The sequence below is a fragment of the Hyaena hyaena genome, unplaced genomic scaffold (genome assembly GCF_003009895.1).
Source record: "Hyaena hyaena isolate Hyena2069 unplaced genomic scaffold, ASM300989v1 scaffold_8, whole genome shotgun sequence".
NCBI lineage: Eukaryota > Metazoa > Chordata > Mammalia > Carnivora > Hyaenidae > Hyaena > Hyaena hyaena.
The window spans coordinates 1,495,589-1,512,960 of NW_024080640.1; the positions used below are offsets into that span (position 1 = coordinate 1,495,589).

Sequence of the window (17,372 nt, forward strand, 5' to 3'; positions counted from 1 at the left end):
GCTTGCTGGGCCATACTTGCACAGCAAATATTAAAGCAGTCAGTCCCCAGTAGCAGTTCTTTACTCTGCATAAAATATACCAGCCTGATAATCATTTCCATCTCTGGTTAACAATCTTAAATGCTGTTTGTTACCAAACTAGTATTTGTCTTCCCTTTTAAGGGGGTATGGTGGAGGGAGGAAAAGAATAGGTTTCTCATCAAAACAGGGACTGTCTTATTGAAAGTACAGTGGAGCCTATTAGGAGAAACATCTAAGCTACAGCATTCTTCTGAAAGGAAACAGGGGATCTGTTATCTAAATTACCTTCCAGAAGCTCTCCGACCAAGTAGGAGCCTTCTCTGCTCCTTCGTGCTGTCACACTTGAAAATAACTATTTATAGCCATTGTTATCACTTCTGTATTTATGTAAACATTACTGTTCACACAACCATCAGAGACTTCGTGGAGAGGAACTCAGTATACGATTTTGTTGTCATTACCTTAACACCATCACAAGTGACATATTTTATTACCGGAATCTTGACAAATCAGATGATATTTTTGAAATGGGAGAGACTAGGGCATATTTTGGTTATTTTTTCTGCCTGTTTAACTTGCAGTAATGATTATTACCACTTTGTCACCACTTCTTAGGAGTTAGATGCATGCTACTCCTATGGAGAGCGGGAAAGTTAGTATTCCTATATGTTAAAATTTTAACTGTCAGAAAGAATCATCTCAGATAACAGCTCTTACTATCTAATTACTGGTAAGAACAACAGCATCACTACTGTAAAAATGCATACCTTTAATTTTGGTAGATGGTTTCCACCCATTTTAACAATCCGTTAGAGTGGATTATTTCATTTAGTTACCATTGAGGTATATATTTTTTAAATTAAAAAAAAATTTTTTTTAATCTCTGAGAGAGAGAGAGAGAGAGAGAGAGAGAAAGACAGTGTGTGCAGGGGAGGGTCAGAGAGAGAGGGAGACACAGAATCTGAAACAGGCTCCAGGCTCTGAGCTAGCTGTCAACACAGAGCCCGACACAGGGCTAGAACCCACAAACTGTGAGATCATGACCTGAGCCGAAGTCAGCCGTCCAACCGACTGAGCCACCCAGGCGCCCCGTGAGGTATATTTTTAAAGTAAATTTACATTGCTCAGTATTACATATTCTGGGGATGCCTGGGTGGCTCTGTTGGTTAGGTGTCTGACTCTTGATTTTGGCTCAGGTCATGATCTCAGGGTCAAGAGGTCGAGCCCTTCGTTACTCTCTGTGCTGTTGTGGAGTCTGCTTAAGATTCTCTCTCTGTGTTCCTCTCTCTCTGCCTCTCTGTGTGCACTCACTCTCAAAAATTTACATATTCTGAGTGTATTATAGGGTTGTTGTTGTTTTTCTTAATTTAGGGCACTTTGAAACAGGTAGTTTAAAAATTCCATAGTAGGGTATTATGGGCATGCTGCATGCCAGGATATCTTTAGGTTTTAACTGTGTTTATCTTGGCTTTGATTTAGATTACTCCTTCAGACTAGCATGGCTCTCTGCAAGGGTTAGGTGAGTGTTCCAGTCAAGATTTTGGTCTGTAATCAAGCCTTCATAAGAAACTATCAGCCTTTTTTTCATTGGTTGATTAACAAAGGTTGATTGTCTTTTTTTAACTTTATTTATTGATTTATTTTTTGAGGGAGAACACGCATGTGTGCACATGAGTGGGGAAGGGCAAAGAGAGAGGGGAGGACAGAGAATCAGAAGCAGGCTCCATGCTGACAGCACAGACCCTGATGTGAGGCTTGAACTCACAAACTGTTAGATCATGACCTGAGCCAAAGTCGGACACTCTACTTACTGAGTCACCCAGGCACCCTCACAAGTTGATTGGTCTTAACTAACAGGATCGACTATCCGTACTTTAGGTTCATGGCAGAGATGATAACCTTGACTTTTCTCAACCACTCAGTTCTTGTAACTGGATTATAAGAAATACTATTTTTGTATGATTTACCAAAGTGTTGATCAGTGTATCAATTCCTCTGGATCCCTAAGTTGTCTCCTTGGATTAGATCACCCTAGCAGGGTGCCTAGGAAACATAATGAGTTTCTTTATAGAGTTGTTTCTACAGACTAGACTTTGTGAAGCAGCTACTGGAGTGCATTTAGGAGAAATAACTGGGATTTACTGATACTTTTGAGACAAACTCTCACTGGACAGTAAGCTCCCTAAAGAGAGGGATTTTTGTCACTTATATTCTCTTTTGTAGTCTTAGTATTTAACATATGGTAGGAGTTTCAATAAATTTTTGAATTATTTATTGTATTGCAGAGTGTCACTTTGTGAAGCATAACAGGAGAACTTAGAAGTCTCATTACCTGGGACGCTTGTTTCTGTTGATCCCTGAGTTTGTTGTTATATCATCAGTACAGGAAAACTTATATTGGATGTTTTCCTTTTTTGTTCGATTATTGGGACATCATTGCTAAAGATAGGTCATGTCTGGAAAATGAACCTTTTAATTTTTAAGTTGTACTCCTAGTTTCTCTTTATTTTCCCTTTGCCTTGATTTTGTTTTTATTTTTTTTCTGAATTTTTTGTACTTTTGCAAATTAATCCAAATAAAATTGTTGAAGAGTTGTGTGAATAAATAACAATGTTCGGATACTCACCTTATATTCAGAATTTAGGTGTACTAACAGCCTTCTGAGTGTAATGGTTAACTATTCAAAAACATTGGCTAGAGAAGGGAATTTTTTTTTTAAGTTTATTTATTTTGATAGAGAAGGCATTAGCAGGGGAGGGGCAGAGAGAGAAGGAGAGAATATGCATGTAGGCTCCATGCCGTTAGCACAGAGCCCAGTGTGGGGCTCGATCTCATCAATTATGAGATCATGACCTGAGTCGAAATTAAGAGTCAGACACTTAACCAACTGAGCCCCCCAAGTGCCCGGAGAAGGAATTTTTAAAATCGAAAATATTTTCATTTCATTTTAAACATTAAAATGTGCATATGTTTTCAAATCTTTGATATATGAGCAGAGTAGATCAATTATTCAATAACCTGAAAAATTGCATAACTTTCTCTTTAGAAGGAGTACTGTTGAGGGGTGCCTGCGTGGCTCATTCGGTTAAGCGTCTGATTTTGGCTCAGGTTATGATCTTGCAGTTCATGAGTTTGAGCCCCACATTGGGCTCTGTGCTGACAGCTCAGAGCCTGGAGCCTCCTTCAGATTGTGTCTCCCTTTCTCACTGCCCCTCCCCTGCTCTCTCGCTCGCTCGCTCTCAAAAATAAACACTAAAAAAAAAAAGAGTACACGGAAACACTAATTATGAAACCCTAGATTTTTGTGATTTACATCCCCCTCATTTATTTTGCAACATTTTAATAAGTCATTCAACTTATTAAACCTTTTCAGCTGTTTTCATAAACACGTGTTTTTTGTGTACTCATATTTCACTTAATAAAATATCTAATGAAGTACATAATTAAAAATAATAAGCACAACCAGTATATATAGTTTTGCAGACAGAAACAAATGGTTCAACAGGTTGGGACAAGTGCACAGGTGTCTGAGTGGTCCTCAGTCATTCTGATTGGCATCATGTGAAATCCTAGAATCTGTGCATCAGTTCAGGGAAGGTTAGGAGAGCACCTATAGTAATGCATCACCTCTCGGAAAGACAGTCTTTGTTCAAGCTTGTAAAAATGTTGTAGAATTTAGAAGTCATCCATGTAACTTATGCCTGACAACCTCTGTAGGCTTATATACCCACATATGGCCTTTCTTAACATCTAGAGGCTTTCCTGTTGTTCAGGAGATCAGCTGGGCTCTGGCTGTGGAAGAGCTGCTCTCAAGCTGCTGATCACAGGGTGATAAGGAAAAGGAGGCAGATGAGATGGAGTCTCTTTCAGTTATTTCAAGGCAGATTTTTAAGTGTATGTCACGTGCTAAAGTGTGTGAATTGTCTGTATCCTCAACAGGGTTCAGTCTAGTCCTTCTCTTTTTCTTTTTGGTGTAGAGGAGGAGGTAGATCACAGGATCTCTGTGAGGCACCTTCGGTGTGACAGTCTTCTGCTCCCATCTCTTGCCCCCTAGAGAATCAATGGAAACGAGGTTCATCATTCCTTTAATAGATTAACATTTTTTCCTTGATTAACTTCACTGTAGCTTTGGCAAGAGTTGTTATCTGTTAATCAAAACAGTTTAAATAAAAAATAAAAAGATCAAACTTAGAGTTGTTTCTCATTCTCTGGCTCCCAGGCTGGGAATTAGCTGAGCCTTTTAGGCCTGGTTTGTGACATGAAGCTGTCAAGATGGCGCTTCCTGTTAATTACTTTTTATTGTATTTAAGACACTTAAATAACTCTTCTTGTGATTTAGTCTTCTATGTAATTAGCTTCAGTGATTAAAATCTCATTCTTTCTTTATTGTCAGAGCCTTCTTGAAGAGTGAGATTTTTCTGGGGTGACCTTTTCTTGTGCTGGACTTCCCAATTACTTGGAGCTCCAATTTAGCAAACGCATTTTAGAATCTATTAACTAGTTGCTCACCTCTTTCTGCATGTCACCTTTTCAAAGAAAGGTCTTAAAATCTGTTCACAGATTTTAGGGGGCACCTAAAATATATATCTTTGGGGTTTAAATGTCACATACTCACACGCCTACTTACCACCACTTCAGCCATGGACAATTGTAACAGATCCAGTAAATGCAGTACCACTAAGATATTTCCCCAGTGTTTTTCATTATGTGTGAAGTATTTCACAATGGTAGGAGACCATGGACATGACCTGTTTGGGGAAGTAAAGAATGGCATATAGCTGGAACCGTAGAATAGGAATAGTGGGAAAATGCCTCTTTTTGTACAATGTCATATTTTGGGGGGAAGGTGATTTTTTTTTTTCTGACATTCTTTTTGAAACCATGTTTCCCTCACTGCTTTCCTGTACTGCCTTTGTGCTGTCTTTGAATCTTGTGTAGCCACTGCTCCCTTGATGTCCACACAAGTGTGAGGCCTTACTGCCAGAGGTATTGTCGAAGATCTTTTGGGCTTGGGACATCTTAGTTACCTCTTTGTTCTAGTGACTATCATCCAGCAGCCTCAAAGCCATCCTATGAACTTTTCTTTGTGTCTCTCTGGATTCTTCCTAGATAGAGCTCGTCTGTTATTATATTTATATAAGCCAGACAGTCATACTTGTAGGGAATGAGACTTCTTTTTCCCATATCTTTGGTTCTGGTTTGCAGTAATACTTCTTTCTTCAAGTGCTCTATAAGTGACCAAAGCTTGAAGTCAGGTCTTGTCCCTCTTCTGGAATAATCCTTTTCTAATCCAAGTTTGGTTTTCCTCAGCCACAGTAAGAGTAAGTGTCCTATAATCCCCAGCTTCTCTGGCTTGAGTTCTGTAGCTTTAAGGCTTTCACATCAGACCAAACCTCTCTCTCTCGAGTTTTCAAATCTTAAAATATTCTAATATCTGACTTTCAAGCTAAACATAGGAAGTAAGTGGCCTCTTGAAACCCTATTTTTGGGAGTAGGGTTTTGACTTAGAGTTGCCTGCAACATCTCAAAGGCACTCTTTTAGTACCTGAAGAAGTGCGGAGACATTATTAATGTCACTGACTGGGCCATGAGGTAGAAACTGGCTGGTTGCCAACCCTTTTCTCCAGATTTATTCCTTATACTTTATCAGATTTATTGGGGGCTTTCCACCCGCCCCCCCATCAGTTTTTTCCTGCTATGAAGGAAAAGGGACACATCAGAATAAGGGTCCCCCCGGCTTTAATCAGAAACATCTATTCTCCCCCCTCTCCCCAACTACAAGTATGATAGATTGTTTATTGGAAGTCATAGGCTGCTTGATTTATATAATTGCTTCTACTGTGTTTGGTAGAAGTATGCCTATCTACCATCCTGAAGACACTGGAAGGTTCTATGGCATTTAGTTTAGAATACCTTGGAAAGAAATAGTTGAATAACTGGGCCTCTCTTCTGCTAGCCCAATCAAGTATTGTGATCATTTTAAGAGACTGGTTCTGTAAAGCACTTGAAGAAGGAACTTAGCCATTGCAAAGGATGTAGGCTGGGAATCACGAAAACACTCAGTTTCAGACAGATCAGTCTCTTCATATATTTTGTGGCTACCTATGGAAATTTCATGCTGCCAGATGTTACTCCTTTAAAGACCTCTTGGTTTCAGGTTACTGTATTATCATCATCTCTATATCAAAGTTCAATTAAGTTTTTCATAAGAGAATCCTTGGATCATACCAATCAGCAGAATCCATGCTCAGCTCTGTGTTTTCCCTGTACCTGTCTACCAAGAGCAGTAGATTTATCTGTTTATTCATACAAGAAATATTTGAACACCTACTATGTGCCAGACACTGGGAATATAGCAGTGAATGAAGCAACACACCGTTCCACATGATGAGGCTTCTCCAAATGCTCTTCATTCTTGGGATTTCTTGGCACTGGTTCATGCAGCCTTAAGTACCCTTGCAAGTATTCGCTGGCTTTGATGCGCTCAGAACCTTGTTTATGTAGAGTTTTGCTTTAAGAAACACAAGTGACTTCATTTAAACAGTGCCTGAAAATGTTGTTTTCTCTTCAGTTTTGCCAGGGACTTTTAGAGACTTTACTGCTCAGAAATAGATTAAAATATAAATGAAAGATAATTTCTCTTTATCTCCTTATTTTTAGATGAATCAATAACTCATTTTGTCAATAGACAAAATGAAATGCTTGAGTGACTCCTCATTGCCACCCATCTGCCCCTTTCCTCCTCAGTATAATTCCTGTCTCATTCAGTGTATGTGCAGCTCTGTGAATGCTGACAGCTCCCCCGTGGTTCCCATCCTGGTTCCCATCCTGTCGTGTGTTCTCTTCGGGGCTTCAAACACCGCTTAACTTACCCCACTGCCTCCCAGAGATGCTTGCATAGATGCTAACTTTTTTGCAGTGTCTGCTTTTCACTTGTGGGACAGTTATCCTTACAACTTTATAAATTAGAACTACTAATCACAAAATATTTGACGTTAAGTCATACGCATTTACTTCCTTATCTAAACGATGAATGTTTTTAACAGACTAAATCCTTTAACCCCTAATTTTGTTATATTATTTAAGTTTTACCATTAGTGAACTTTATAAAGTTCAGTTACTGTTTCTGATTAACTTTACAGAATATTTCCCTCTCTGAAAGATTACAGTTAGAATGCTACCTTTTCTTAATCCTCTTTCCTTTTAAGTTTTTCTGTTTCAGGATTTGTTTGCATTTACTATTTTCTCCTCTGTCAGTAAGTAATTGTCTTTTAAGCTTTGCTTGTAAGTTGATCCAAAAAATTTACCCTCCATCATAGCAGTTTTAAGTTGAACCAAGTATAATAGCATGAGAAGACGCACAGAAAGACAAATCCTATGTAGTTGTATCCCCAGGAAAATGTTGAATGAATTCCACTTGTGTGTGTCTCTCTGATGTGTGTGTTTGTCTGTCTCTCTCCATTTTGTACTTCTTCCTATCCATCTGTCCCTTGTATCTCAGTTCATTCTTTTTGTGGTATTTCCTGTTCATTTGATGGAGAACTTTGATTTTACACGTGGGGGTGGTAAAGTTTCTGAATTTCCACATGTCTGAAAATGTCTTAATTTTGCGCATATTCCTGATTGTTAGTTTCTGTATGAAATTCTAGCTTCAAAATTATTTTCCCAAGAGCTATGAAGGCACATTTTTCTATTGCTTTATCATTGTTTATGAGAACTAAGTTTCCATTCCTTTAAATTTCTATTTCTTCAACATTTGCTTTTCCCAGACTCTGGAAGCTTTTACAATTTTATGTTTATTTTTGGTTTTCTAAAAATTTATTAAAACATTTCCAGTGTGGCCTTTTTGCTGCATACTCAGTGGGCCAAAAACACTCATGTCTTCCTTCAACTTGGAGATTTTTTCTTTCTATTCCTTCTTGAATTACTTTTTTTATCTCTCTTTTGCCTCTGACTCTGGATATTCTATCGGCATTGTATCTTATGCTTCATATATGTCTAAATTTTCTTTTCTTTTTTTTAAAGGCCTCCTTTGCATTTTGTTCTACATACAAGGAACTGTCTTCAACATTATCTTTTGGTTTGCTTAACCAACGATCCATGCATAATGAGTCATTTTCCCCTCTTTCGCACTCTTAATTCATTCTTCTCATTCATTTACTTACTCAGTTCATTTATCAAGCAGTTATAAAATACCTAGTATGTGCTAAGCACTATGTTAAGCATCAGGAATGTATTGGTAGTTCTAAAACTGAAATAATTTCTTCTGCTATGAAATTTACAGACTGTTCTCTAGCTCATTTAAAAAATTTTTTTCGGCATTCATCTCTAAATTTTTTTGTTCTTTAAGTGTTTTAATAGCAGCCTGTTCTTAGTCCATGAATATAATACTTTCTCCGTCTCTGAGAGTATTATTTAAAGATTTAAAAATTGGGGCACCTGGGTGGTTCAGTCAGTTAAGGGTCTGACTCTTGATTTCGGCCCAGGTCATGATCTCACAGGCTGTGGGGTCGATCCCATGTCAGTCTGTATACTAATAGCATGGAGCCTGCTTGGGATTCTCTTTCTCTCCCCCTCTCACTGCCCCTTCCCCACCCAAAATAAAGAAACCTTTTTAAAAAATTAAAAAATTTTCAATTCCATTGAATTACCCTCATCACTAAGTGTTCTGTTTATTTTGTTCCTTTTCTCTCATAAGTCCTCAAATATTTGGGAGCCTTGATGTCTATGTATGAAGGACAGATGAATGAAGGAGTTGACCGGTGTCCCAGTTGTATATACCTGCTTCCCCAAGGCATCTTTTCATGAAAGGGCATAGATGAGATGGAAGTATCAGAGGCAGCCTTCCTTTCCGGTGCCTGAAAATGTTTGGACCTGGAACATAGACGAAGCAGGCAATTTACAGACCCCACTAAAATTGTGAAAGCAAAGGCTGGGTTCCTTGGCTGGTGAAGAACTTATGTGTACTTCACTGGGTGGGGTGAAAAGGGGATGTGATGTGCTTGTCCCACCATGTCAGATGCTGTGCCTCTGCTTTTCTTATAGGCTGCAACCTCCAGCTAAGGTCCTTCGCCAGTTAAATCGCCTACCTTCTGTTCTATAACCTGTGTTTCTGTGAAGCAAATTGTCTTATACATGGCCTTGGTAATCTGGGAACTCTCGCTGGCATAATGTTGAAGTTGTGTTGGTATAAAAACAATATTCCCATAGAGTTAAAATATTGACTCTATAAGGGGTAAGCCTTCTCCCATTTAAAGGGAGAGCTTTAGCAATACAGAGACTTATACAAAGAAAAATCTTAGAATGTGAAGTTGAGAAATCTACAGCAGTGTTTTCCTTTAGTGTAAGTCATGTCTTTAGTGTCTTCAGGAACCTGCTTGGTTAACCTTGGTAGCACCCTCCAAGGGTAGTTGGAAAAGCTGTGAAGACACTTCCTCCAGTCTTTAAACAGTGGATTAATGAAGAAGTCTACAGCTTGATTCAGATTTTATATTGAGATTATAGTGGTGTCTGTTAGAAACATAACCCCTCTAGAAGGAGGAGAGTACAGGAAACCCCTGGGATTTAAGGCTACTCTACCATTAGAGATTTAACTCTAGTCCTCTTTTTATTAGGGTTGCTTTTGCTAGTCCTTGGGCTAGAAAGTTCCACTGGGTTTAAGTAGTCTGCCCATAATCCAGTTTTTCTTCTTAAGCCCTGTTTGTTGAGGAGTTTGGGGTGGTTTCATAGATTGTGAACTATTCAGGAACACACATAAAAGTAGTGATACAAGAAATGCCTGTACTTGCTGGTAGATTCTTTCTTGGGTATTTGCCAAGGGTCAGAATCCTCTGCTCTTAATAACTTTGTAGGCATCATAGGGACAGGAAAGAGACTGGCTGATCCAGCTCCTTTGTATGAGGGTCCTGATTAGTTGCTCAGATGATGTCCCCAAAGTCTCCTCGCTGTGGTACTTTGTATTTTGTTGATAAAGGCCCTTGGGGTGCTGCCAGTTCTCTACCAATCAGATCCCATCCGCTTTCTGTCTTTCAGGATTTGTGCAAACTTTCTGATATGTTGTTAACACACTTTCTTGTTTTCTAGCACCATTAGGGCTCTATTCTTGTCCATATCTGTCTTTTCTGTCATTTCAGTGGGACTTTGTAAAGGATGTCATGTGGACATAAGTTCTCAGTCTGCCATTCTGACCTCCTTCAAGCATTCTTTCTTTAAACTTTCAGATAATGCAGTTGATGTGGTAAAGAGAGGGGACATTTGACATGGTTACCAATAGGCAAAGATCCTGTGTCTTTCATATGCCATTTCTCAGCACCTTTCTTTTTATAATTCCTGTCCCAGCATAGTACAAAGTGGTAAGGTAAATAGGATTGGAGTTTTTGTAGATTTCTTCTGTCTCCTGTTAGTGATGCTGCTTCACGGCGATTTACTCCAGTTCATACCGAGTGGTTTTTTTAAAAATAATAAAACATTGTAACCTTTTTAATAATTTAGAAAATAAAGGGAAATTACCCATTATTTAATCATGCTAATATAATAGCTCTTGTGTGAGGTTACTCCTTTTGAGTGCTGGTTATTTTTTGAGAGTTGAGTCTAGGAACAGAAAAATTGACTACTTGGCCTAGTGCTGACATGAAGTCTAAGGCAAGTGATAAAGTAGGCTTTGGAGATGAACAGACGTTGAAGTAAAACCTCAGCTCTGCTCCTAGATAGCCATCCAATGTTGGGCCTTAGTTTTATCTTATATAGCATAGATATAATAATCTCACATGTTATGGGGTAGTTGTGAGGATTAAATGTACTAATGCATTTAAAATGTTCAGCATATTCACTAAGACTTATCAGTGTTCACATCAGCCCAAGCTTCTAGACTGGACTGGTCACTATTGATCTAATTTTGTATCTACTGGCTTCTGCCCTTTCTCTCTTTTTAAAAGTTATTTTATTTATAATTACTACTACTACTACTACTACTACTACTACTTCTTCTTCTTCTTCTTCTTCTTCTTCTTCTTCTTCTTCTTCTTCTTCCTTCTTCCTTCTTCCTTCTTCCTTCTTCCTTCTTCCTTCTTCCTTCTTTCTTCTTCTTCTTCTTCTTCTTCTTTCTTTTTTTAAGAGAGAAAGCATGTGCATGAGCAGGGGTTGGGCAGAGGGGGAAAGAGAGAGAGACTCTTAAGCAAGCTCCACATTCAGCACAGAGCCTGACACAGAGCTCGATCCCACGACCCTGGGATCATGACCTGAGCCAAAACTAAGAGTCAGACACTCAACCAACTAAACCACCCAGACACCCTTATTTATTATTTGTTTAAATAATCTATACACCCAACATGGGGCTTGAACTTATGACCCTGAGATCAAGATTCGTGTGCTCTGCCAACCGAGCCAGCCAGGCACCCCCATCCTTTCTCTCTTTGTCCTCTTTTATACACTTCTGGCCATTTATTTTCATTCAAACTTCTCTTTTTAAGGATTTTCCTTGAGCATTTATATTCCATCCTCTTGTTAGTCTTTACAACTCTTCCTGGCCAAGCTCATCCACTTACAACACTGTTGCTTCACAGAATGTTCTACATATTAGCTGAAATCAGATACAGGAAATGCCAAAACAAAATGCCTCTTTGGATTATGGCTTAGCTTTTGTAGTAGTCCATTTTTGTTGTTCCATGGCAGGCCCTTTGGTTGGATTTATCTCTTTTCTCACTTTTTAAATTGTCATAATGGCTAACTTACATCCATTTTTCCTCTATATCTTAAATGTATACTATGTTAACCAGTAATGATTAATAAGTACTTCCATAAAGGTAGAAGCGGTACTTATGAGTAAGTTTTTTGTTTGTTTGATTTGGTGTTTTTTGTTTTGGAGTTTTGGGTTTTGGTTTTTTGAGAGAGAGTAGGTGAGAGAGTGAGCAAGGGGCAGAGAGAGAGAATCCCAGATGGCAGAGTAGGGGTCAGGGTTGGGGGGGAGAGAAAAAGAAGTGGGGCTCACCTGATGTGGGACTCAACTTCACAAACTGTGAGATCATGACCTGAGCCAAAGTCAGATGTTCAATGACTGAGCCACCCAGGCGCCCATGAGTAAGTAAATTTTAATGTTTCAAGAAGTTTAAAGCACATACAATGTATCTCTTAATAAAAGTAATTTATTGATATTGCCTTCAGGGGCTCCTCAGTGGGTCAGTGATTTAAGCGACTGACCTCGTCTCAGGTTATGATCTCACGGTTTGTGGATTCAAGCCCCACTTGGGCTCTGTGCTGAGGAGCCTGGAGCCTGCCTCGGATTCTGTCTCCCTCTCTCTCTCTCTCTGCCCCTCATATGTGTGCTCTCTCTCAAGTATAAGCAAATATACATTAAAGAAAAAAAAAAAAGAAAATGACTTTCAAAGTAGGAGGTTTGCTAGGAAGCAGCCTACCTTGGCTACTGTGCTCTAGTGATCTGCCAATCTCCATATCTGAAGTGGTTGAAAAGGCAGAGGGCTACTAACCTTAGGTGTTTTAGAAAGTGCTATTCTGTACTCTCCATCTGAACAGTTCTCCTGAACATTATGTTCTGTGGAGCTTACAGAATGACCCTCTCTGTTGTGACACCTTTGTGAATTTTTGTGTGTCAGTAAAAATATGTTGACAACAAGTGCAACTTGGAGAGGGTTAGGAAATAGTTGGACCTTTGAAGTCAATGTGTATGATAGTTTGGAGATGTTTAATAATAGCACAAACTTCACAACACATTAAGGAATCTTGGGGCTGTCTTCTATCAAGTTTCCATTGTGGCTTTTACATGCAGCCTTTTAGATCTCTGATATATCTGCTTATATATCAACTGTGACTCAGCAGACCATTGCCTTAATGGGAGCTTCTATTGTGTTAAAAGTGTGATTTATAAACTATCACATATCAGGTCAGCAGCCAGGGGAATTATATTATGGTTCTTAGACCATCTCTTCTTTCCCCTGCCCCACCGCACCCCATCATCGTGGCATTGTTTGCAAAGTCACGTTTTTCTTTTAAGAAGCAACTATGCAGAGCATTTATTCCTGTCGTCACTTTCTCAGGTACCTCCCTCTGAAACTGTTCTTCCGTTTGTCACGTAGCACAAGCTGTGGCTGTGGAGAGATCAGACCATTGAGTGAGGGTTGACCACAAAGGCTTTGTGGTGGCTTACTGTATTTCAGAACCAAGAACCAGAATAACCCTGCCCTCCCCGAAGGGTAGGAGAGAAGAAGACATTTCAAACGCTTTAGCCTTTTTGTGGGGCTCATTTGTTGCTTATACTAGAGCTGAGAATCATCTAGTGAAAAAGTATTAGGTCTTCTAATTCTTAGAGAAAAATGCTGACTACCAGAAGGCAATTTGGTTTTGACTTAGTTTTCTAAGTGGAGACTCATTTCTAGAACTTTTACTTGCAGAGGTCCTAAACTTTATTTATGCAGTGAACGTCTAAAGCAGTTACTGTATTCTAAACTGTAGCCACACTGACATTGGGCCTGGTCCAGTTGCTAATGGATTCTGGGGAACAAGAACACCACTCGTCTTTTCCCGTGGTGCCAGCTGGCTGGGTTGTAGACTATAAACCATAATGGGACAGGGAGTGGAATTCTTTACTGGGCCCTCTTTTTCCTTCTGACCCATATGACAAAACTTCTCTTGAGCTTCTACCCTAAGAAGCAACCTATGCCAAGATAATTTTTTCTACCTTCTCTAGATTAATAGGGCTTTGTAAAAAGAACATGGAGTTATTCTTTCGCTTAATAGTGACTTCGTATTTCTCAGAGCAGAATGACAACCTTCCAGACCCTACAGTATTATTTTGAACCTCTTCCTCTAAACAAATCATTGTTTATGTATCTCAACATTTGCATGAACTATAATAGAGGACTTGAAAATGACTCTCTGGGGCTACCCCATCCCCACTTTGGTCTTTACTAGACCTCTGTGATTTGACTGGTTTGACTTGAATTGTCAGAACAGATCATTCCAGATGCCATTATGTAATTTTCTGTCCTGGGGTATGTGTTTGTGTGGGCGGATGGTTTTGTTTTGTTTTTAAGTGGTGTTTAATGTCAGGCTAATAATAAACTGGGTACGTAGGCCTGGTTTTGTCATAATGGCCACGAGTTTGCTTATTTGTCCCTATTCCCCTGAGAGGTGGAGAACTGCCCCCCAGCCCCGCTCCATGTGATGCCTACATTTTAGAGGAGGCTCTGGTCATCACAGCTGGCTAGAAAATCCCACATGGCAACCAGCAGTTCTATTCTGAAGAAACAAAGATGGGAATCTTCTCTCTGTTGGCTCTTACAACCCTTTACTTGTCTTCCTCTGACCTCAATTGAACCAATAGGCATGAATTTGCTATTCATAAACCAATTCCAAAAATTGGTCTATGCTTACCCACAATTCTTAGGTTCTCGTCCTTCAGGGAGTGCCAGGTTCGTTGTCACATTTATGATTCTCGGGGCCTTAAGTTGTGCCGGCTCATTCTTGTTCCCTTAAAATTTGGAAAAAGAATATATTAGTTGAACTTTCCTGTCTGGGCAGTTTTTCTCAAAACTATATAAGGTAACCACAGGGGGCACTTAAAAAAAAAGTAATGGTGCTCCATATTTAAAATCTAGGTACCCATATTTGTTCTTCTAAAAATACTATTCTTCACCCCTAGAGATTCTGGGTTTATTGGCCTGGCATAGGGCCTGGTATTGGTGTTTTGAATAGTGATTCTAATGTGCAGCCAGTATAAATAAGCACTATGAGAGGAAGTCTAGAAGAAATAGGAGGTTCCAAAACCAACATTCTTCTCTATTCTCTGGTAGGTATAGATACGGATAATAGGAAGAATAAAAGAAACTTTATAAATATACATTTTTCTCAGGTCAGCTTTGGTCCCTAAGCAGAGCCTTTTACCTCTGCTAATTTCTCATGTACCAACTCTGCTTAGAATAAGTACAGCATGGCCAATGTGTGCAGAGGCTAGAGGGGTAATGGTTATTTCTAGCTCTGCCTTCAGCATGTAGAATGACCTTGGGAAGTCATTCACTCACCCTTTTTGCCTAAGGCCCTTATCTGACCATTTTTGAGAGAGAAAGTGGCACAAACAGTATTGCTAATATTCTTTCTTAATCTCTTAGAATCTCTTTTGAGTAATCTAAAGTTCCTTTAAGCCTGTTGTCAGGCTCTTAAGAAACAGAACTTTGACTAGGGGTGTGATTGGGGTGAGAGTAGCGGCGACAGTGAAGCCACAAGTTTTCCCACTGGCTTTAAAGTCTAGCTGTGGGTTTTTTGTTTTCCAGAGCAATAAACACCTTTATTATATGACTGAGGATAGAAGGGAGAAGAATTTATTTGCCTTTCTGGGCTTTGCTTTTCCTCAGGGCTCTAAGTCCTTGTCCTCTAGCACATAGCCATCAGCTCTGCCACACTGGCCTGGTGTTGAAGTGATGCAGGCAAGGTGCTTGCCCTCTTGGCACTGCTCCTCCACAAGACTGCTGCTTTCGGCATTCTTTTTCCTTTTCTTTGATCGTTTTTTGTTTAAAATCTCTTCCTCCTTGACAGTCTACTTGGCCCCTTTCTCGCAGCCAAGGGAAAGTGCATAGTGGGAGCCTTACCACTGTCGGTAGGGTGTGCTGTCTTCGCCAGGGTTTTGGTGCTGACCGGTTTATCGGTGGCTTGCTTTATGCAGTATCAGCGATCCTTCTTTTGCACGTTCAACACTTGGAGCCCGGGGAAAAGTTCCCCATGTACAGCCTCAAAGCATCGACTTCTTCCTGCCTAGCTGAGCACACATGCGTGTATATGGCAGGGGCCAGTCTTAGTGCTGGCAGTGGGTGTCCCGGCTCATACTTCTTTTCCTATGATAGGCCTCTCTCCTGCTCCTTCTCTTGTGGCGCTTGTGCCAGTCGTTCTGAGGTGCCCAAAGCTCCTGGCGTTGGCTCTGCAAGAGCTAGCCATGGATTTCCTCCTCCCTGGGATTTTGATAATAAATGCTACTTTACTTCGAAGTCTGTGGACTTGCAGAATCAGACTTGACCCAAAAGTTAACTCTTCGTGATCACTGCCCATTGATTGATCTTTGCCATTAGCCGCTGACATGACCTCAAATGAAATTGTTTACCTGAAGTAACAACGTACAGTGTTGGAGAGAGCTTTGAATTTAGACCTAATATTCTTTTTACCTCTGTCTGTAATTATCAGCTTCATAGATTTTCATCTAACTGGCAACTGATTTTGTTTTTTACTTTTCTCCTTAGGAGGAAACCTTTGGCAGTATAAAGTGTTAATGTCTTTGTTGTTGGTCATTTGTTGCTAACTAACCCAGACTGTATTTTTAAATACTTTTGGGGACCAAGGAAATTCATTTGTCCATTATAATCCATTATAATGGACAATAATCTGTCCATTTTTCAGACACAATAAATGCTGGTTATGGGGTTTATTAAAGACTCAAGCCCATAGGTAAATATATAAGAAGCCCTGGAGTCCATTGTTTTCTGTTTGGGATGTAGATAGATGCATCTGAAATTAATGATGTATGTTTTGGTGATTGAGGCATAATTATGTGGCAGCCTTTAATCTAAACTAATATCCTCAAGTGAATTTGCTGTTTTATGCTGATGCCCTTCTAGAGACAACAACATTTTTGACCCTGGCTGTTTTCTTGCATGCTTTTCTATTTTCATAAACAAGGCTTATATTCAGCTGATATACACAGGCATAACTAGCCAGTGCCGTAAGGTTGAATATCACTTGATTGTAATACATAAGAATTTGCATTCTATCACCTGGTCTTAGAGAATTCTTCAAGACTTGTTTTCAGGGGGAGATGTCAATCTTGACTTAGAGTAGGTTGGCAGAGGGGGAGAGACTGGAACAAGAGGTATTCCTATTATGGTTTGGATTGTTTGAATTGGAGCTATTTTCCTTACCTTACCTGCATGGATGGGCTCTGTGTGTTGAGAGGGTATGGTTTAAAATCATTGCCTATAACTTTCAGCCTCAGCATCTCTTTGGCAACATCTAACCAGTGCACCACCCAGGATAGAACCTTAACAAGTAAGTAGAAGCCTCTGGACGGAGGCTGTGTTTTTCCCATCCAGAAACTGCATAGGTATAGGTAGGTCAGAACCTTGCCCACCTGAGCCACTTCCATGTTTTTACCATGCTTTATCTTTAGAGTATTTGTTGAGGGCTTTTATTTTTCACATTGATAGATTATGTCCAGCAGTAAGGCAGTACTCATTTGGGATGAGAAGATAGTTCATTGGTGTCATCTCCCATCCTTCGCTCTTCCCCTCATCCAGCACCCTCCACAGTTTACCTTCCATCTTAACATCTGAGTAGTCTTTTTCTGGAAAGTACACTTT

At 39.7% G+C, this 17,372-nt stretch overlaps 1 protein-coding gene and 1 pseudogene across 1 annotated transcript in view; one reads left to right on the forward strand and one right to left on the reverse strand.

The window, feature by feature from the left end:
- The window catches only part of SND1 (staphylococcal nuclease and tudor domain containing 1), a 409,429-nt gene that overhangs the window by 180,156 nt on the left and 211,901 nt on the right, over positions 1 to 17,372 (forward strand). The window lies entirely within an intron of this gene.
- LOC120238902 lies at positions 15,351 to 17,101 on the reverse strand (annotated as a pseudogene).